This window comes from Panthera onca, chromosome C1 (assembly GCF_046562875.1).
Source record: "Panthera onca isolate mPanOnc1 chromosome C1, mPanOnc1 haplotype 2, whole genome shotgun sequence".
Lineage (NCBI taxonomy): Eukaryota > Metazoa > Chordata > Mammalia > Carnivora > Felidae > Panthera > Panthera onca.
In genome coordinates this window covers 27,914,728-27,938,059 of record NC_138346.1, presented here as the reverse complement: position 1 = coordinate 27,938,059, position 23,332 = coordinate 27,914,728, and the positions used below count along the sequence as shown (strand labels likewise).

At 35.7% G+C, this 23,332-nt stretch overlaps 1 long non-coding RNA gene across 1 annotated transcript in view; it reads right to left on the bottom strand.

The window, feature by feature from the left end:
- The window catches only part of LOC132671889 (uncharacterized), a 43,718-nt gene extending 27,499 nt beyond the window's left edge, over positions 1-16,219 (bottom strand). The window contains exons 1-3 of the long non-coding RNA XR_013557036.2: positions 16,155-16,219; positions 11,607-11,796; positions 3,585-3,651 (exon numbers count right to left, since the gene is read on the bottom strand). This is a non-coding gene — a long non-coding RNA (uncharacterized LOC132671889). The remainder of the gene's footprint in view (positions 1-3,584; positions 3,652-11,606; positions 11,797-16,154) is intronic.
- Positions 16,220-23,332: the final 7,113 nt, after the last annotated feature.

Here is a 23,332-nt window from a genome sequence, read left to right as displayed (position 1 = left end):
GGGCTGGTTTTTTGAAAAAATAAAATAAATTGATAACCCCCGAGGCAGACTTATCAAAAAGAAAAGAGAAAGAGCCCAAATAAATAAAATCACGAATGAGAAAGGAGAACAGAATACCACAGAAATACAAACAATTATAAGAGAGCATTATGAAAAACTATATGGCAACAAACTAGACAATCTGGAAGAAACGGATAAATTCATAGAAACATATAAACTACCAACACCGAAACAAGAAGAAATAGAAAACTTGAACAGACCAATAACCAGCAAAGAAATGGAATCAGTAATCAAAAAACTCCCAACAAACAAAACTTTAGGACTGGATGCCTTCACAGGTGAATTTTACCAAACATCTAAAGAAGAGTTAATACCTATTCTTCTCAAACTATTCCAAAAAATAGAAATGAAGGAAAACTTCCAAATTCATTCTACGAGGCCAGCATTACTGATACCAAAACCACATAAAGACTCCACTAAGAAAAAAAAGATCTACAGGGCAATATCCCTGATGAATGTGGATGCAAAAATTTTCAGTAAATGAAGAGAATCATTCATGACTATCAAGTGGGATTTATTCCTGGACTGCAATGATGGTTCAATATCCACCAATCGATCAGCATGATACTCCACATTAATAAAAAGATAGAAACTATATGATCCTTTTAACAGATGCAGAAAAAGCATTTGACAAAGTACAACATCCATTCATGATAAAATACTCAACAAAGTGGGATTAGAGAAAACATACTTCAACATAATAAAGGCCATATATGAAAAACTTGCAGGTGATATCATCCTCAATGGGAAAAAACTGAGAGGTTTTCCTTTATGGTCAGAAACAAGACAGGGATGCCCCACTATCACTATTGTTATTTAGCATAGTACTGGAGGTTCTACCCACAGCAATCAGACAATACAAAAAAATAAAAGTCATCTAAATCAGCAAAGGAGAAGTCAAACTTTCACTTTTTGCAAATGACATAATACTCTATGTAGAAAACCCAAAAGACTCCACCAAACTATGGCATGAACTGATATGTGATGTTTTACTGATAAAGTCACAGGATACAAAATCAACATGCAGAAATCTGTTGCATTTCTATATACCAATAGTGAAGCATTAGAAAGGGAAATCAAGGAATTGATCCCATTTACAATTGCACCAAAAACCATAAGATACCCAGGAATAAACCTAACAAAAGTGGTAAAAGATCTGTACTCTAAAAACTATAGAACACTTATGAAAGAAATTGAAGAGGACACAAGGAAATGGAAAAAAAAAAACATTCCATGCTCGCAAATTGGAAGAACAAATATTGGTAAAATATCTATATTACCCAAAGCAATCTACACATTTAATGTAACCCCTATTAAAATACACCAGCATTTTTCAGAGCTAGAACAAACTATTCTAAAATCTGTATGGAACCACAAAAGACCCTGAATAGTGAAAGAAATCCTGAAAAAGAAAAATCAAAGCTGGAGGTATCACAATTCTGAACTTTAATTTATGTTACAAAGCTATAGTAATCAATACAGTATGGTATTGGCACAAAAATAGACACATAGATCAAAAGAACAGATTAGAAAACCCAGAAATGAATCCACAACTATATGGTCAGTTAATCTTCAATAAAGCAAGAAAGAATATCAGACAGTCTCTTCAACAAATGGTGTTGGGAAAATTGGACAGCAACATGCAAAATAATGAACCTGGACCACTTTCTTACTCCATACAAAAAAATAAACTCAAAATGGATTAAAGACCTAAATGTGAGACGTGGAATCATTAAAATCCTAGAGGAGAACACAGGCAGTAACCTCTTTGACAATAGCCACAGCAACTTCTTAGTAGATATGTCTCCTGAGGCAAGGGAAGCAAAAGCAAAATAAAGTGTTGGGACATCATCAAAATAGAAAGCTTCTGCACAGCAAAGGAAACAATCAACAAAACTGACAGGCAACCTATGGAATGGGAGAAGATATTTGCAAATGACATGTCTGATAAAGGGTTAGTATCCAAAATATATAAAGAACTTATAAAACTCAACACCCAGAAAAACAAATAATCCAGTTAAAAAGGGGACAGAAGACACGAATAGATATTTTTCCAAAGAAAACATACAGATGACCAACAGACATATGAAAAGATGCTCAATGTCACTCATCATCAAGGAAATGCAAATCAAAACTATAATGAGATATCACCTCACATAAGTTAGAATGGCTAAAATTAACAACACAAGAGACAACGGGTGTTGGTGAGGATGTGGAGAAAGGGGAACACTTGTGCATTGTTGGTGGGAATGCAAACCTGAGCAGACACTCTAGAAAACAGTGTGGAGGGTCCTCAAAAAGTTAAAAATAGAAATACCCAATGATCTGGCAATTACACTACTAGATATTTACCCTAAGGATACAAAAATACTAATTTAAAGGGATACATGCACCCTGATATTTATAACAATACTGTCAACAATAGGCAAACTATGGAGAGAGCCCAAATGTCCACTGACTGATGGATAAAGATGTGGACACACTAGAATACTACTCAGCCATAAAAAAGAATGAGATCTTGCCTTTTGCAATGACATGGATGGAGCTAAAGAGTATTAGGTTAAGTGAAATATGTCAGTCAGAGAAAGACAAATTTCATGTGATTTCACTCACATGTTGAATTTACAAAACAAAACAATTGATCATAGTGGAAAAAAAGAGAGGCAAACCAAGAAACAGACTCTTAACTATAGAGAATGAACTGATGGTTACCAGAGAGGAGGTGGGTGATGGGATGAGTGAAATTAGTAATGGGGATTAAGAAGTGTACTTGTGATGAGCACCAGCTGATGTATGGAAGTGTTGAATCACTAAATTGTATGCTTGAAGCTAATTTTACACTGTATGTTAACTGGAATGTAAATAAAAACTACAAAAAAGTTCTGACTGTGATTATTTAATATTGGTGAAATGAAGAAAACAGAAAACAGAAATGAAGCCTGTGAGGCTCTGATCATGTTTATTATGAGGACTTTTCCACAGAATATCTCTTATGGTTATCAAACTTTAGATAATGAGAATTAAACTCGATGTTGAATATGTTAGATATTGAGTACTTTTTCCTTTAAAATGAATACGAAAGCCAGGCTACAAGGATCATATAAACAGATAAAGTAGTTGAGCCATTAATACCCCACTAACTCATTCTTAATAGAAAGTGAGTTAATGAAAGAAAAACTCCCACTTCAGATTTAACATTTATGAGAAAATCTGCTTCTCATAAACAAAGGTCTTTTGGGCCTTTGAGAGACCAGATATAGGAAATAAGTGAGCCCAATCTTCTGTAACACTAAGGACTAATTCAGAGGACAGAATGACTATTTTTTGAAGTCTAATTAGAACCCAGTGAGACTCCCTGAAACAACCAGTTGTAATCCAAGAATGCTTACTAACATGTGATCTGTACACAGCCATATTCATTCCCAGTGAGAATGGCTGGGCCAGACAAGTGCCCTATCCTGAGGACAGAGCATAGGGAAAAGGGCAGTTGGTGCCACTTCTGTTCTTACCTTGATACAACTCACCTAAAAGAGTCTTCTCCATCTTTTTAAGTGCATAGTGCTAACATGGGCTCAATTCAGTAGAAATAGGCTGAAACAAGAGGGAAAATCTGATAAGGTAGCCAGAAGCCATTCTGTGTAACATGCGTTTATTTCATTAGTTAGAACCAAAGCATCTGACCAGGAACTTGAGTCTTTTTGTCTCATTCTGTTTCAATACATTAACACTTGCCTTCTGTTAATAATAATGAATACTTCATCAGGAAGAGGTTTTCATACTGCCTTTACTCCCAAGTTGTCATTAAAATATCTCCAAAGAACAATAAAAATATAACTAATAAAACTATAAAAAGAGAGTGAAAAAGCCAGTAATCATATTTATTTATAGAGCAGAAAATCATCCTTCCAAGATTGTTATTTTTCTCTTATAAACATGTAAGTTCTTAAAAAATAACTTGACAGGTTAGAAGTGTTTTTGGCTTACATCAGCTTATTTCCCTCTGCCCACAATGAGAGCCAAAATGTAGGACACAAAAAACCTGTAAAACCTGTTGTGTTTCATATACCTTAGGAAGACTGCTTGACAGCAAAATCATATTTTTAATTGTTCAAAAAATAAACATTATAGCTTGTTAGAGCAAGATCATAAACCAAGTTCTGCATAAGTGTTTTGCACAAGATGTATTTGTAACTGCAAGGTGACATTGGAGTGGAAAAAATTTCCTTGAAGGAGTGTTTCTGCCATTCTCGTATCAAATTTCTTTAGATTATTGTGACCTCAACCCTGCTTTATGTTTATGTTCTTTGTGTTCTTGTTCTGAAGGGCATGTACTTTGTTTATACAAAGACTCCAAAACTGTGGTCCTCAAACCTAGTCCCAAGACTAGCAGTTATCAACATCACCTGGAACTTGTTAGAAAGGCAAATCTTGGCCCTATCCCAGCCCTACTGAACCAGGAACATGGGAGTGAGGCTCAGGAACTATGTTTTATCCAGCCTTCCGTGGGATTCTTACACATACTAAAGTTTGAGAACCACTGCTCTGGACACCATCACAAAAGAGCCATAAGCCAATGGGAGAAGACTACCCTAGTGAGGTACATGTATATTTTGGTATAATTCAGAAAAAATTTTCTCTAGTAACTTAACACTTCTGAAGTAATTTTGAAAGATGGTTTGTAAATGTCACACATTTTGTTTGGTCATCTTTGTTGATTTCTTAATTAGTGGGAAATCCATGGCATATGGATTCATTAAGACCCCATTAGCTCATCCATATTTAACCTATCCATCACTAATGAACACATTTATTTTCTTTCTTTTTTAAAACATGTTAATCTTTTTTATCTCTCCTAATCACCTATTAATTATCAAGATTTTTTATTAAACCACTGATTGCTTAATTCTGTCTGGAAGATAAACATCTTTCCACGTTCAGATACAAGAAGTTGCTTCAGATCTATTGATAGTTTAAGTTCATATGTGGCTGAGTATTTGTAGTTCCTATGTTGCTTTCTTCTATAATGGTTCTAAGAAAACCATTGGTTTCTGGTTTAATATTATCCATCTATGTTATTTATGTTATTTTATTTATTTCTTGTTAAAGTAGTCTGATTTTACTTTTTTAATTCTTACTTAGCTGCAGATACAGATATATAATTCATGATTTCAAAGTAATTAATTGGTTGTAATTATTATTAATGCCAATGGAAGCATTTATGAAGTATTTACTATATTCATAGTACTTTAATATCCTGCTAAGCACATTGTATGGATGATCACGTTTTTTAAAGAGGGTCTTAGATTTTCTAATAAGTATCACAATTGAGTACATATTAATGCCACTATATCGATGTAAAGTTGACACTGTTTTAGAAATAATACTTTCCTTTTTTTTAAATTTACATCCAAGTTAGTTAGCATGTAGTGCAATAATGATTTCAGGGGTAGAGTTCAGTGATTCATTCCCTATACATAATGCCCATCCCAACAAGTGTCTTCCTTAATGCCATCTACCCATTTAACCATGCCCTCACCCACAACCCCTCCAGCAACCCTCAGTTTGTTCTCTATATTTAAGAGCCTCTCTGTTTTTATATTATTTTTGCTTCCCTTCCCCTACGTTCATCTGTTTTGTATCCTAAATTCCACATATGAGTGAAGTCATATGATATTTGTCTTCTTCTGACTAATTTCTCTTAGCATAATACCCTCTAGTTCCATCCACGTAGTTGGAAATGGCAAGATTTCATTTCTTTGGATTACTGAGTAATACTCCACTGTATATATATATATATATACCACATCATCTTTATCCGTTCATCTGTTGATGGACATTTGGGCTCTTTCCATACTTTGGCTATTGTCGATATAACTGCTATAAACATTGAGGCGAATGTGCCCCTTTGAAAGAGCACACCTGTATTATTTGGATAAATACCTAGTAGTGCAACTGCTAAGCCATAGGGTATTTTTATTTTTAATTTTTTGAGGAACTTCTGTACTGTTTTCCAGAGTGGCTGCACCAGTTTGCATTCCCACCAGCAGTGCAAAAGAGTATCCCTTTTTCGGCATCATTTGTCGTTGTTGCCTGAGTTGTTAATTTTAGCCATTCTGACTGGTGTGAGGTGGTATATCATTATGATTTTGATTTGTATTTCCCAGATGATGAGTGATGTTGAGCATTTTTTCATGTGTCTCTTAGCCATCTGGATGTCTTCTTTGGAAAAGTGTCTAATCACATCTTTTGCCCATTTCTTCACTGGATTATTTGTTTTTTGGGTGTTGAGTTCAATAAATTCTTTATAGATTTTGGATACTAATCCTTTATCTGATATGTCATTTTCAAATATCTTCTCCCATTCCTTCGGTTGTCTTTTAGTTTTGCTGACTGTTTCCTTCACTGTACAGAAGCTTTTTATCTTGATGAGGTCCCAGTAGTTCATTTTTGCTTTTGTTTCCATTGCCTCTGGAGAAGTGCTGAGTAGGAAGTTGTGGCGGCCGTCAGAGGTTTTTTCCTGCTCTCCCCTCGAGGACTTTGAAGGCTTCTTGTCTTACATTTAGGTCTTTCATCCACTTTGAGTTTATTTTTGTGTATGGTGTAAGAAAGTGGTCCAGGTTCATTCTTCTGCATGTCGCTGTCCAGTTTTCCCAGCACCACTTGCTGAAGAGACTGCCTTTATTCCATTAGATATTCTTTCCTGCTTTGTCAAAGCAGGAAACATATGGCCAACATATGTTGGCCATATGTTTGTGGGTCCTTTTCTGGGTTCTCTATTCTGTTCCATTGATCTGAGTGTCTGTTCTTGTGCCAGTACCATACTGACTTGATGGTTACAGCTTTGTAGTATAGCTTGAAGTCTGGGATTGTGATGCCTCCTGCTTTGGTTTTCTTTTTCAGGATTCCTTTTGCTATTTGGGGTCTTTTCTGGTTCAATACAAATTTTAGGATTGTTTGTTCTAGCTCTATGAAGAATGCTGGTGTTAATTTGATAGTGATTGCATTAAATAGGTAGATTGCTTTGGGTAATATCGACACTTTAACAATATTTGTTCTTCCTATCCAGGAGCATGGAATATTTTTCCATTTTTTTTGTGTCTTCAATTTCTTTCATAAGCGTTCTATAGTTTTCAGTGTATGATTTTTTCACCTCTTTGGTTAGGTTTATTCCTAGTATTTTATGGGTTTTGGTGCAATTGTCAGTGGGATTGATTCCTTGATTTCTCTTTCTGTTGCTTCAGAATTGGTGTGTCGAAATGCAACTGTTTTCTGTGCATTGATTTTATATCCTGTGACTTTGCTGAATTCATGAACTAGTTCTAGCAGTTTTTTGGTGGAAATCTTTTGGGTTTTCCATATAGAATATCGTGTCATCTGTGAAGAGTGAAAGTTTGACTTCCTCTTTGCTGATTTGGATGCCTTTTATTCCTTTGTGTTGTCTAATTGCTAAGGCTAGGACTTCCAATATTATGTCGAATAACAGTGGTGAGAGTGGACATCCTTGTCGTGTTCCTGATCTTAGGGGGAAAGCTCTCAGTTTTTCCCCATAGAGAATAATATTAGTGGTGAGTCTCTAATATATGGCATTTATGATCTCAAGGTATGATGCTTCTATCCCTGCTTTCTTGAGGTTTTTATTATTATTATTATTATTAAGAAATGCTGTATTTTATGAAATGCTTTCTCTGCACCAATTGAGAAAATCATGTGGTTCTTGTCCTTTCTTTTATTAATATGATGTATCACATTGATTGATTTGCTGATATTGAACCAGCCCTGCATCCCAGGTATAAATCCCGCTTTTCGTGGTGAATAATTTTTTTAATGTATTGTTGGATCCAGTTGGCTAATATCTTGTTGAAGATTTTTGCATCCATGTTCATCAGGAAAATTGGGCTATAGTTCTCCTTTTTAGTGTGGTCTCTGTCTGGTTTTGGAATCAAGGTAATGCTGGCTTCATAGAAAGAGTTTGGGAGTTTTCCTTCCATTTCTACTTTTTGGAACAGTTTCAAGAGAATAGGTATTAACTCTTCCTTAAATGTTTGGTAGAATTCCCCTGGAAAGCCATCTGGCCCTGGACTGTTGATTTTTGGCAGATTTTTTATTACTAATTCAATTTCCTTACTGGTTTTGGGTCTGTTCAAATTTTCTATTTCTTCCTGTTTCAGTTTTGGTAGTGTATATGTTTCTAGGAATTTGTCCATTTCTTCCAGTCTGCCCAGTTTATTGGCATATAATTGCTCATAATATTCTCTTATTGTTTTTATTTCTGTTGTGTTGGTTGTAATCTCTCCTCTTTCATTCTTGATTTTATTTCTTTGGGTCCTTTCCTTTTTCTTTTTGATCAAACTGGCTAGGAGTTTATCAATTTTGTTAATTCTTTCAAAGAACCAGCTCCTGGTTTCATTGATCTGTTCTACTGTTTTTTTTTTTTTTTATTTCGATAGTATTGATTTCTGCTCTACTTTTTTTATTTACTGTCTTCTGCTGTTTGGGGGTTTTGTTTGCTGTTATTTTTCCAGCTCTTTAGGCTGTAAGGTTAGGTTGTGTATCTGAGACCTTTCTTCTTTCATTAGGAAGGCCTAGATTACTATATACTTCCCTCTTAAGTTGACCTTTGCTGCATCTGAGAGGTTTTGGATGTGGTGTTATCATTTTCATTGGCTTTCATGTACTTTTAAATTTCCTCTTTAACTTCTCGGTTAATCCATTAATTCTTTAGTAGGATGTTCTTTAGTCTCTAAGTATTTTTGTCTTTCCAATTTTTTTCTTGTGGTTGACTTTGAGTTTCATAGTGTTGTGGTATGAAAGTATGCACGGTATGATCTTTATCTTTTTTTACTTTTTGAGGTATGATTTGTGTCCTAGCATGTGATCTATTCTAAAGTATGTTCCATGTGCACTAGAGAAGAATGTGTATTCTGCTGCTTTAGGATGAAATGTTCTGATAATATCTGTTAAGTCCATCTGGTCCAGTGTGTCATTCAAAGCTATTGTTTCCTTATGGATTTTCTGCTTAGACGATCTGTCCATTGTTGTAAGTGGGGTATTGAAGTCCTCTACTATTATGATATTATTGTCAATGAGTTTTTTTTTATGTTTGTAACTAATTGATTTATATATCTGGGTTTTCTATTTTGGGGGCAGAAATGTTTACAATTGTTAGATCTTCCTGGTGGATAGACCCCTAATAATGATTATTGCCCTTCTTCATCTCTTGTTGCAGTCTTTGTTTTAAAATCTACTTTGTGTCAGGGTGCCTCGGTGGCTCAGTCAGTTAAGTGTCTGACTCTTGGTTTCTGCTCAGGTCATGATCTCATGGCTTATGAATTCAAGACCTGCATCACACTTTGTGCTGACAGCTCAGAGCCTGGAGACTGCTTCAGATTCTGTGTCTCCCTCTCTTTCTGCCCCTCCCCTGCTTGTGTTCTGTCTCTCTCTCTCTCAAAAATAAACATTAAAAGAAATAAAAAAAAAATAAAATCTAGTGTGTCTGATATAAATATGGCTATTACAGCTTTCTTTTCGTGACCATTAGCATGATAGATGGTTCTTCATCCCCTTAATTTCAATATGAAAGTGCCTTTAGGTCTAAAATGGGTCTGTTGCAAACAGCATTTAGATGGATCTTATTTTCTTATCCATTCTGGTACCCTATGTCTTTTGATTGGAGCATTTAATCCATTGACATTTAGAGTGAGTACTGAAAGATATGAGTTTATTGCCATTATGTTTCTTGTAGAGTTGGAATTTCTAGTGGTGTTTCTGGCCCCTTATAGTCTTTGTTTCTTTTGGTCTTTTTGTTTTGTTACATTTTTTCTCCCCTCAGAGTCCCCCTTAAAATTTCTTGCAGGGTAGATTTAGTGGTCATGAAGTCCTTTAGTTTTTGTTTTTCTGGGAAACTCTCCCTCCTTTGAAGAATGACAGCCTTGCTGGATAAAGAATTCTTGGCTGCATATTTTTCTGATTCATCACATTGACTATATCCTGCCACTCCTTTCTGGCTGGCCAAGTTTCTGTGGCTAGGTCTGCTGCAAACCTGATCTGTCTTCCCTTATGGGTAAAGGGTTTTTTTCCCTTGCTGCCTTCATAATTCTTTCCTTGTTTGTGTATTTTGTGAATTTGATGATAATACGCCTTGTTGATGGTCGGTTTTTGTTGAATCTAATTGGAGTTTTCTGTGATTCCTGGATTATGATGTCTGTGTCTTTCCCCAGGTTAGGAAAGTTTTCTGCTATGATTTGCTCACATAAACCTCTACCCCTATTTCTCTCTCTTCATCTTCTGGGACCCCTATGATTTGGATGTTATTCCTTTTTAATGAGTCACTGAGTTCTCTAATTCTTGTATCATGATTTTTTGCCTTTGTTTTCCTTTTTTTCCCTGCTTCATTATCCTCTGTAAGTTTGTCTTCTATATAGCTGATTTGTTGCTGTGCTTCATTCATCCTTGCCACCATGGCATCCTTTCGAGATTGCATCTCTGTTATGAATTTTTAATTTTGTCCTGACTAGATTTTACTTCTTTTATCTCCACAGAAAGGGATTCTATGCTTTTTTTCAACCCCTTCTGGTATTCTTATTATCGTGATTCTAAATTCTGGTCAGACATCTTGCTTATATTAGTGTTGATTGAGTTCCTATCATTTCTTCCTGTTCTTTCTTTTGGGGTGAATTCCTTTGTTTGTCATTTTGGAGGAAGAAATAGAATTAACAAAATAAAAAATAAAATAAAAAATATTAAAAACAATACCCCCAAAAAATCAAATAAAGGAAGCTAGATCCTAGATGTGTTTTGGTCTGGTTGTTGAAAGAATCTTGATAGAATAGAGAAAAAAGGGAAAGGAAAGAAAAGAAAAAAAAGGGGAAAAATGTAAGAAAAAGTTTAAAAATTTTTAAAATATATACAATAAAATAGAATAAAATGAAATGAAGAAAGTAAAATAGACTAAGAAATTATAAAAATAATTAAAAAACAGTAGAAAAGAAATTAAAGAAAAATCTTTTTCATAAATATGGAAAATAAAAATATTTTTTTCTCCTCTGTATCAAAGAATAAGAAAAGAAAAAAAATAATAGATGGACCAGCAAATAGAATAAAATCTAAATGAAATTACATGTAGTTTCTCCTAGAGGTCAAACTATGAAGCACTTTATAGTCTGTAAACTAAGCAGGTGGAGAGACTTATGGTGGTCCTCTAGGGCTTGGTTGGCGTAGTTGGATTGGTCTTGGTGTAATGGCTCTGTTCTCCACTAGGCGGCACTGCTTAGCTTACTGGGGTAGATTGTTGTGGTGTGTGTAAGCCTGTATGCACATGTCTGGGAGAGGTGAAAATGGCATCATCCAGCTTCTCAGCCTCTAGCATCAGAACTCTGTGCTCTTGCCAACCTGTAATCAAGCACCCCTCTTTTGTCTCCAGCTTCCATCCACTCCCGGCTTCTACACTGTCTGTGACCATGCTGTCAGTCTGCCAGGCAACACCTCCTTCCAGCTCCCTACCCTCTGTGGCTTCTCTCTTCCCCAGTTCACCTCTTGGCACCATGTACCTGCTGAGTTCTGTGGCTCAAATGATGCAGATTGTTGTGTTAGTCCTCAGATCAATCTTCAAGGTGTGCGAAATGGTTTGGTGCTGATCTAGCTGCATTTCAGGGATGAGAGGAGCAGAGAATTTCCATGCTGCTGCACCATCTTGGTCCCCTCCCCTGGATGATCACTTTTAATGTCACAATTATTAACCTACAAAAACCAAATACACACACTATTGATTTGTATATTTTATATGCAAAGAGTGAATGAATTTTTTATGTTTACTTATTTATTTTGAGAGAAAGAGAGAGAGACAGGAGGGGCAGCAAGACAGAGGGAGAGAGAGAGAGAATCCCAAGCAGTCTCTGCACCATCAGTGCAGAGCCCAATGTGGAGCTTGAACTCACGAACCTTGAGATCATGACCTGAGCCAAGACCAAGAGTTGAATGCTCAACTGACTGAGCCACCCAGCACCCTGATATGTATACTTTAGAATCTAGATTTGAACTAGTGTTTTAATGCCTCCAAACATGAAGACAAATACATCATGACCTTGAGACATCTTTAGAACCATTTTATGAATCACATGGAAATTCTGCCTCATTATTTTGGGTACATAAAAGGGAGTTCTTACCCAATAGCATAGCATTCAGTGTTCTGATTTACTTAATTTTATAACCATGGCTCCAACAAGATTTGACTCTTTTCCAGAACCAGATTTGCCTTCACATCTGTCTCTATTATAATTATTTATACTAATGTGAATGCCTTGAAAGTGTAAGGGCCCATAGGTACATTTCATTAGAAAAGGAAAAGAGCAGAATGGCACTGAATATAGGCTTGGGAGTCAATAAATTGAATTTTAGTTTTTACTCTCCACTTGGGCAATTCAGAAAGCCTCAATTTCCTTATCTGTAAAGTAGAAATGTCCTGAGATGTCATGACATAAGGTTGTCATGAGGATGACATGACACAGAACATGTCCGTAGGTCTTCCACAGTGGGGGAAACATGTGGGGGAATCACATTAAAAAAGGAGTCAAAGGCATGAGGACTGAGGACTTTCTGGAGTTGGAGATGGGAGCTAGAGTAGAGAAGATAAAGATGGATATTGGAAGGAGAGAAAGGAAAGGGTGAATGAATTAGTATTACTGTGGCCATGTCTATGTTTCCTGGAAGATAATAATAAAGAACTTGACTTATTTTGAAATAGTTTTAGTGACATGGACTATTTTTATTTATCAGAACATTTTTTCTTCACAGGTAGGGAATGTAGTTTCAGTTTTCCATTTGTGTGAGCACAGCCACCAGATGCATTTCTGAGTTCTTATTTACAACATAGTGAAAATGATTTTCTGAAGGTAGAAATTCAAAATAAGTGCTCTATATTTCCATTATATAATTTATAATTTTAAAAAAGTGATAGGATTTATATATTCAACCAAACAATGCTTAACAACTCTGTGTTATTTAGCTTTAAAAATTGTTATCTAGGGGCGCCTGGGTGGCGCAGTCGGTTAAGCGTCCGACTTCAGCCAGGTCACGATCTCGCGGTCTGTGAGTTCGAGCCCCGCGTCAGGCTCTGGGCTGATGGCTCGGAGCCTGGAGCCTGTTTCCGATTCTGTGTCTCCCTCTCTCTCTCTGCCCCTCCCCCGTTCATGCTCTGTCTCTCTCTGTCCCAAAAATAAATAAAAAACGTTGAAAAAAAAAATTAAAAAAAAAAAAATTGTTATCTAAATCTCAGAATGAGTGCAGGTTTTCAGAAGCACCTTTACATGATTTGATGCTTCTTATTCCCTAACGATATTTCCACCACTAGTAGTACAAAGTTCTAAAGCAGCTAGCCAGGTTCTGTTTGTAACTCATGCATATGAAATGGAGAAAGGCAAGAGGGTATCTCCAACTTTCAGAGTTACTGTTTTTTTTTCTCTAAGCTCTCTTGATCATATGAGTGCATGTGTGTTTGATTGGCATAAGCAGTAACCTAGGGATATTCTATACATCACAGCAGCTGTCCCTAAAATCCAGGAAAATTGGAAATTTGATGGGAATTCATGTATAATTAGAACTAGAAGGCAGTTGAATGGCTGGTTTGGCCCAGTTTTGCATAATCCTGAGAAACTACAATGTAAACATATTATCAAAAAATGTAAAAATTTATATTTTCAGCATAAAATAATGTTTTTCAGGTATGTAAATAGTACCAAGAGACATGCTGTTTTCAAAGATGTTTTCTTGTACAAAATCAACCTACAGTTTAAAAAATCCATGTAAGGGGCGCCTGGGTGGCGCAGTCGGTTAAGCGTCCGACTTCAGCCAGGTCACGATCTCGTGGTCCGTGAGTTCGAGCCCCGCGTCAGGCTCTGGGCTGATGGCTCGGAGCCTGGAGCCTGTTTCCGATTCTGTGTCTCCCTCTCTCTCTGCCCCTCCCCCGTTCATGCTCTGTCTCTCTCTGTCCCAAAAATAAATAAAAAACATTGAAAAAAAATTAAAAAAAATAAAAAATCCATGTAAAATAACACATTTAAATGAAGTCTTCTTTCATATCTGAGTCATCCAGATAACAAGTAATAAGAGACATTAACTGCACTGATGTCTGATATTTGTCATGTAAAGCAACAGAAAAATAAAAGAAAGCAAAAGACATAGAGGGGCATTGATTCATCTTCTAATATGGATTAGGTTTTGTGTTTGATGCTATTATATACATTATACATCTTAATTCCCAAAATAACCCTTGAAGTGGTTATTAGTCCCATTTTAAATGAAAGTAATTAGGCTCAGTGAATTAACATGACTAGTTCAAGGTCATATATTTGATGCATTCAGTTTTTCCAGAGCATCATAAAAATAGAACCATACAGAATGCACTCTTTTGTGTCCTTTTTTTCCCTCAGCATAATTTTAGCCCTAAAACCTCATTGAAAACAAAAATGTAGTTCCATTTAATAAAAATCAATGCCAGCATGTGAAACAAAACTTGTCAAATTTCAAAGTTCATGCTGTTTTTTTTTTGTTTTTTTGTTTTTTTTACTACAGGGACAGAAAGCTAATGTGTGATATATCTTTGATTTCTTTAGGAGATATGAAAAACAAAACATATGAAAAAGGCCTTCAATAACATTGATGATTATGTACAGAGAATTAAAATCAGATATGACTAATGGGGTGCCTGGGTGTCTCAGTCAGTTGAACATCCAGCTCTTGATTATGGCTCAGATCATGATTCCAGGGTCATGGCATCAAGTCCTGGGTTGGGCTCTTCAATTCAATAAATTGATATAGCAGGTTTTAGAAAACAATTTGGCATTATTTAGTAAGTTTGAAGATTTGCATTTTTTATAAACCAGCTATTTCACTTGTAGGATATGTGTGTGTATATTAAAGGAACGCTTGCATAATTATACCAAGATACATGCAAAAAAAAAAAAGCTCTGAAAGTATTGTTTTCAAGAGCACATAACTAAAAATAGCTCACAACTATTGTAGCCCCAAACTGAAATTATTCTAAATATCTATCAAGAGGAGAATGGACCTATGAATTGTACATTCATACAATCAATTTTATATAGTGATGAAAATGAATGAAGTACAGTTATATATATGAATGGTGCTCCTCAAAATGCTGACTTAAAGGGCATTACACAAAGTGTATTTCTACAGGATATTTCATTTATATTAATTTCAAAGACAGGCATAATGTATTTTTTAGATAAGCATCTATAATTGACAGAACTCTAAAGGAAAATCAGTAAAATTAATAGTCACAAAGTTAGGATGGTGATTACCTTGAGAAGAAAGACCAGAGAAGGAAAAAATGAATATTGATTAGTAGGACCTTAGGAATATGTAAATGTTCTTTTCCTTGATCTGGTTGTTTCCATGACTATTTGCTTTAAAATGATTTTTAAATATGTACACACTTGTGTGTATGTTATCTTACAAATTTTAAGTGAAAAAATGAAAAACAAACAAAAAAGAAATGACAAACTTCCCATCCAGAGACAAAGAAAAATTAGATCCCCTGAAAAGAACTTTGATCAATAGTGTGACTAGGAGAAAAACAAGAAAAACAACAAAAAGAGAAATAGGAAGATGAAAATCTCTCAATTCATTACAGGAAACTAGAACACTCATATGCAAAAATTAAACAACTATACCAATTATGAATATCGATGTAAAAACTAAATATAAAATATTAAAAAATTAAATACTGTATTAAAATATTAATTCATTTTGAACAAATTAGATTCATTCCAAAAATGACAAAAGAGAAATTCAATGTGAGAAAATCTATTATTGCATGATAAATATAATGCCAAAGAAATTATTAAAACTCTAAGCAGACCAAAAATAGAAGAACACTTCTATCACCTTGTAAATTGTATGTAACAGAAATCTGACAAACCAGATAAATGTGAACCATGTGAAGTAAGTCATCAAATTCAGGAATAAATTAGCAATTCCTGTAATCTCCACTTCTATTTAGCTTGACGCTCTAGCCAACGTAATAAGCCAAGGATAGTGAATAAGAGGAGTCAATATTAAAAAGAAAAAGATTGGGGCACCTCGGTGGCTCAGTCGGGTAAGCATCCGACTGTGGCTCAGGTCATTATCTCACAGTTCATGAGCTGGAGCCCCGCCTCAAACTCTGTGCTGACAGTTTGGAGCCTAGAACCTACTTTGGATTCTATGTCTCCCTTTCTTTCTGCCCCTCCCCCACTCACACTTTGTCTCTCTCTCTTGCTCTCAAAAATAAATAAACATTAAAAAAACAATTAAAAAGAAAAATAAAAATGCCATAATTTAGATTCTATATAAGCGTTTCCCTAGGAAATTCATGGAAACAAGTAAAAAACTTAGAAATAATAATTAAATTCCTTCAAAGAGGAAACTGCATGCATTTTCAGTGATGGTAAACCTTCCCTTTCTGAAAATACTACAAATACTACAAATAAACTATGACCATTAGATAAAATATGGGCCAACATGTATTACACACATTCAAAATCTGACTTCCAATAGTATGATGACCCACATAAGTGTATTAAAAAGGGCATTTTCCATGAAATAATGTCATTTGGTATTCACCAAGAATACTGGTCCTTTATTGAACCAAACTATTGTTCTCGTTTATATAACTACAAATATGTATATTTATATATATGTTCTGAAAATGTTAGATTTGACAAAAATTGGGCAGAGTTTGCTAATATAAATGAACTTTCTTTCAATTCTCTAGAGGTCATTTATGAAAATGAGATTCACCATTTTGGGCTCATAGTTTTCAAAACTGTCTTCAAAGATTCAAAATGATTTCCTTGAGACTTATTTCTGGAAAACTATGATCTAAGTTTTAACTCCCTTACACAGTACAGAGAAAATACCTATGCAAAATACAATCATTTTTACTCACTTTGTATTTATTTGATAACCCTTCATTTCAGATGTCGAATTATTCACTATAAAAATTCTATAATTAGCCTAATTGCCATTCATGTATGAGAGCAAATAACAATAAGAAGGCAGCCTCAGACATGTAGACCTCCAAATTTATCTTTCTTTAAAAAAAAGCAAACAGAAATATTCACCTCAGCTGACTGACTTTTGAATCAAAACCAAAGTTTAAAAAAAATCTAATTCTCAAGAATGATGGGTTCAACAGTGAAATCAATTGAGTGTATAAATTTAGGCCTTGAAAACTGTAAATATGTTCCTGAAAAAATGTTATTTGACAATAATAATTCATAGGTAATGTAAATTTAATAACTTAAAGGAAATACTGTTTACAGGTAATATGATTGTGACATAGGACAGCCAGTAGAATCTACTATACGTGTATATAACTAATAAAAGAATTCGGTAACTTGGCTAGATTAAAAATCAATAGCAAAAGTCAATAACCTTTCTGTGTTTCAGCAGTGGTCAGTTAGAACATTTAAAATACTATTCACCATAGAAACGATCAACAGCAAATTTAAGTCAGCTGGGAAATATAGATAGAAGGGAGATATGCATGCATACTCAGTCTGTGCTTTTGAGCCACTTCTATACTATGTCATATATATATGGTATTTAGTTAAGAAGAGCTTCATGGATCTTGTAGATATAATTCATTCATTTTACTATAAATGCCTATTAAAGAGTTACATAACTTAGCAAGGGTCATTCCGCATTTTGTTTTACTGAGACATTATTCCCTAGTCTTTGCTTGACCTGTGTTATCAGTTCCAAATATTTGAACTAGTAGGGTCCCCTGATATACATCATTTCTCCTCAGTCACATTTTATCTCTTCTACCTTCATGTAACCACATACTTGTTTATATTTTCCACTCATCCAATGGTTGCTTGTTGTCTCCATCTTGTTTTTGATCTTATGATAGTTATTATACTGCTAAGAAACTCTGTACCTTTGAACATCTTCAAGTAATTTTTTTTTAAATAAGCATTATCTTGTGTAAATCTGTTAATAGTAAAATGTGTTACTGTTGGAATTTGTTTATAAAATTCTTTAGTTGCAACTTTTAAAAATTTTTATTTATTTATTTTAATGTTTACTTATTTTTGAGAGAGAGAGAGACAGAGCATGAGCGGAGGAAGGGCAGAGAGAGAGGGAGAACGGAATCTGAAGCAGGCTTCAGACTCCGAGCCATCAGCATAGAGCCCAACGTGGGGCTCGAACTCATGAACCATGAGATCATGCTCTGAGTCTAAGTCAGTCAGACGCTCAAACCGACGGAGCTGCCCAGGCGCCCCTAGTGGCAACGTTTAAATGAAAAGTTTTGTAATAATTTTCCCATTGTATTTTGGCATCTAATACTGCAGAAAAAATATCTTAGAACATCATGATTTGGGGCGCCTGGGTGGCGCAGTCGGTTAAGCGTCCGACTTCAGCCAGGTCACAATCTCGCGGTCCGTGAGTTCGAGCCCCGCGTCAGGCTCTGGGCTGATGGCTCGGAGCCTGGAGCCTGTTTCCGATTCTGTGTCTCCCTCTCTCTCTGCCCCTCCCCCGTTCATGCTCTGTCTCTCTCTGTCCCAAAAATAAAAAAAAAAAAAAAAAAAAAAAAAGAAAAAAAGAACATCATGATATTTACATTTTGTAATTCTTTTTAGAATACTGATTTTGTTTGTTTATTTGTACTTTTGTTGTTGTTTTTTTATCCTTATAATCTTTATAGTGCAAATATATTGCCAAAACTTTTGTCTAGGTACGGATTTATTTCGTCATTTTTTCCCATGTTTAAACCTATGAATCAACTCAGTTTGAAGGCACAGGTCTTGCTTTAACTCTGGTGATTATTTGAAATCTGTCAGTCTACTCATTCTCTTTCTTTTTCTTTCCAAAATATCTGTTTACATATTCTCCTTATTGCTTATCTTTCTGTAGGGATTTTTATTTGTTTACCCTTTTCTTAGACGTCTGTTTTTATCCTTCCTGTCACTGATTTCTTTAGGTATTTAATGTCCTTAAGTTATGTGACTATGCGTAGACCAACAATTGTAAGCTGGAGAATCCTATGTCCTATCTGGGCTTATGTCTCAGTTTTGCATAGAAGGACGGAGTGAAGTGGACTCTGAGTAGGCAATAACCGCTGCCATTTTAAAAAGTGAGGCAATTTCACACAATAAACCCAGATTTTGGATTTCTAATGAAAACTCAGAAACTCTGGGAGCAAAGGACTGTATTACCAAAGAAAACACTGGCCAGTGTTGCAGAATTCAATGACGACCGCCCTCTTGGGATACATTCTTGCTTCTGTTGGCTCTGCTTCCAAAGATTTTTTTATGGTTGTTTTTTTGTACCTTGTTCACTTGACTCCTTTAAATCACTTGGCCCTTGTAGGTATTTATGGGCATTACTTCTGCTGTATTTTCTCTTTCCAAATAATGCAATTTCCTCTAAACTTATTTTGAGATTCCTTTATTCTAACACTGTTATTTCTTTTGGGAGAGTTTCTACAAATTTCACTTACATATGGGTTCCAGATTTAAAATGTTTAGGGGCGCCTGGGTGGCTCAGTCGGTTAAGCGTCCGACTTCAGCTCAGGTCACGATCTCGCGGTCCGGAGTTCGAGCTCCGCGTCGGGCTCTGGGCTGATGGCTCAGAGCCTGGAGCCTGCTTCTGATTCTGTGTCTCCCTCTCTCTCTGCCCCTCTCCCGTTCATGCTCTGTCTCTCTCTGTCTCAAAAATAAATAAATGTTAAAAAAAAAAAAGACGATTTAAAATGTTTAAAATCAGTTTGACTTTTTTTCAGGAAAAAACTTTTCATTTGAAGCTTATATTTATATCTTAGCTGTATCTATCATCATCTAGAGCTAATCTATGTCATCTATATCAATGCCTATTTTTATAAATGGGAGACAATTGCAGCAGAATTCTGTTGTCATCTACAGTTACCGGATAGTAAAGAACCACACAATCTTTTCTACTTATTCCTTTGAATAAAGATTGTTTTTTAATTTGAGATATGCCAATATTTATTCATTATTTGTTATTGCTAGTAATTATTACTTACTATTTATTATTTACTAGTTACCTATCATTTTTCAGTTGGCCATACACGCTAAAACACTGTTCTGTGCTTTTCAAATATGTGCTCCTTTCAATCTCCATCCTAAGGTACATCTAATAAAAAGAATTTTTATGTATGAATCTAAATAGTAATCAGAGTAACAGTTTAGAATTCCTCTTCTTGATCATAATACACCCTGGAAACAGTTTGGTATGGGCTGAAATCCAGAGGGGTAGGAAATATCATTTTAGGTATTGTAAGTTGTAGCTTCTGTATTTATATGCTATTTTTTCTTGATTTGAGTATAATGACACAATGTTACATTCGCTTCAGGCATATAACAGTGATTCTACAAGTCTATACATTATTCCCTGCTCACCACAACTGTAGCTACCATCTGCCGCCATACGACACTATTACAATCCCATTGACTATATTCCCAGTGCTCTACCTTATATTCCCATGACTGATTCAGTCCTTAACTGGAAGTCTGTATCTCCCTCTCTTTCACCCATTTTGCCTATCCTCCCACCCCCCCCCCCCACCCCTCTGGCAACCGTCAGTTTATTCTCTGTATTATAGGGTTGGTTCTGCATTCTGTTTGCTTGTTTGTTTTCTTTTTTAAATTCCACATATCAGTGAAATCATTGTATTTGTCTTTGTATGACTTATTTCACTTAGCATGATATCCTCTAGGTCTGTCCATGTTGTCACAAATGGCAAGATCTCATTCTTTTTTTATGGCGGAGTAATATTCCACATCATGTATATACTACATCTACCTATCTACACCATATGTATACCGTATCTATTTATCTATCTATCTATCTATCTATCTAGCATCTATCTATCTATCTACCACATCTTCTTTATCCATTCATCTGTTGATGGACACCAGGGTTGTTTCCATAATTTGGCTGTTGTAGATAATGCTGTGATAAACATAGGGATACATATATCTTTTTAAATTAGCGTTTTCGTTGTCTTTGGGTAAATACCCAGTAGTGGAATTATGGGATCATATGGCAATCTACACTAATGATTTTTATTTATATTTGTCCTTAAATATATATTTCCTCTGATTTAGTCATCTTTAAAGCTGATGATATTTGAAGATGATAATGTCTTTTATGTGTCTGGATTATGAACATCATAGAAATTATAAATAACTTTTTGAAGGTACAAACATGCTGAGTGAAAAGAATTCAGTGGATCATTTACAGTTACTTCTTCAGCTACTGTTCTGGAAATAAGTTGATTTTTAAAGAAGCCAGTTCTTCCCAGGCTTTGGAATACTGTGACTTTCTTCATCCTTCAGTTAAAGTCAATGATTTGTTCAGAAGAAATAAATACTATTGGTTTAAGTAAAACGCAGAACTTCATGATGATAAAGTGCTTTGTAACAAAAATCTTCCCACAGGTAATGATTTTTCATATAAAACCATTTAAGAAATACGCGTCTTAAAAACATGTTTTGTCCCATGAAAGGTATGATTCAACCTAGTACAGAGTTATGCATTTTTCTTATTTGCACTAGCCATCTGTTTTACCTCTCCAGGAGGCAGAGCTTTCCATATTTTAGAAAATTATGATACGAAAAACTTAGAACAAAAGTTATTGGAGTGGCATTGTTCATTAAACTGAACATTTCCTAATTGAATAATTCTATTTTTCCTATTAAGCTACTTCTTTTCAGCTCCCCTTGAAATCACACAGTAATGTTTAAAAGGATAAGGGCATTTTTTGGGGAGGCACCTGAGTGGCTCAATTGGTTAAGTGTCAGACTTCAGCTCAGGTCATGATCTCGCGGTTCGTGGGTTCCAGCCTCACATCTGGCTCTGTGCTGACAGCTCGGAGCCTGGAGCCTGCTTCGGATTCTGTGTCTCCCTCTCTCTCTGTCCCTCTGCTGCTTGCACTCTCTGTGTGTCTCCCTCTTTCTCTCAAAAATAAATAAACATGAAAAAAAATTAAAAAAAGAAAATAAAAGGATTAGAGCGTTTTTAAGTGACATTTATGGAAGTATGGTTTTCATACAAGAAAACACTCCAATTTTAATTCTTTTTAATGTTTGTTTTTGAAAGTGAGAGCTTTCCCCTGTGAGCAGGGGCGGGGCAGAGAGAGAAGGAGACACAAGATTTGAAACAGGCTCTAGGGTCTGAGCTGTCAGCACAGAGCCCGCTTAGAAGGAGCCCATTCTTAGCTCCTTTTTTTGCTGACATTGGCCTCTGTCCCACACAATCTGACAGTCATGATCACCTCCAGCAGTATCACTCCATGTGCCAAAGGACAACAGCAGGGTGCTGCACAAAGGTCTCCTCAGGAGTCTCCAGGACATGCAGTTGAAAGAAGGGGACGCCTTGTTAGTGTCTTGGTAACCCTGTTTATTCACATCCCACTTTGGCTGGCCCTGCCACTGTTGTGTCGGGGCTTTGCTGGACATTTCCTGTGCTTCTGCCTAAGCTCCGTAGGCAGCAGGCATATCAAGCCTCGTTCTAATGCTAATGGACAGACTACGTGGCAGGATCTCATGGTCACTGTGTCTCTTTGTGCATTTATTATTACTGCTGTTGAGGGATAATTAGTTTTATTCTTTTCCCCCTAGTTTTAGTATGATACAATTGACACACATCTTTGCATAAATTTAAGGTATACAGCATAATGGTTTGACTTACATGTATTGTGAAGCGGTCACTGCAGTAGATTCAGTTAGCATCCATCATCTCAGAAAGATACAAGAAAAAGAGCAAAAAGAGAGAGAAAAAATCTCTTTGTGCATTTGAAGTTGAATGCAAGCGTAAGTGGCACAAAGAAAGTGGGTTAAATATCTTTGAGAAATATGAGCTCTCCAGCCATGGTGGACATGCTCAGAGCCTTCCGGGTTAGTCTAGGGCTGAGTGTTGCTTCTGGTGGCATGCCTCATTCCCCCACGGGAGCAGGGTTTTGTCCGCTGCTTCTCTTCAGCACGGTGTGTGCCTTTCACTACAGTATTTCCACAACAGCTTTCTGCACTAGATTGCCACTGAAAACCACTGAGTGAATATACAGTTACTCTGGAATGAATCAACCACGGTTTATTTGCTTAATGTCAAAGGCTTTTCTCATTTTTTAAAAAAAGTCTTCAAAATTATCTGTGATGGCCGTGTGTGTGTATGTGAGTACACACGTATATATTCATCGATATATTTCTGGGTAATTCACGCTGAAATGGTTTTTAATTTGTTTGTTTTTTCT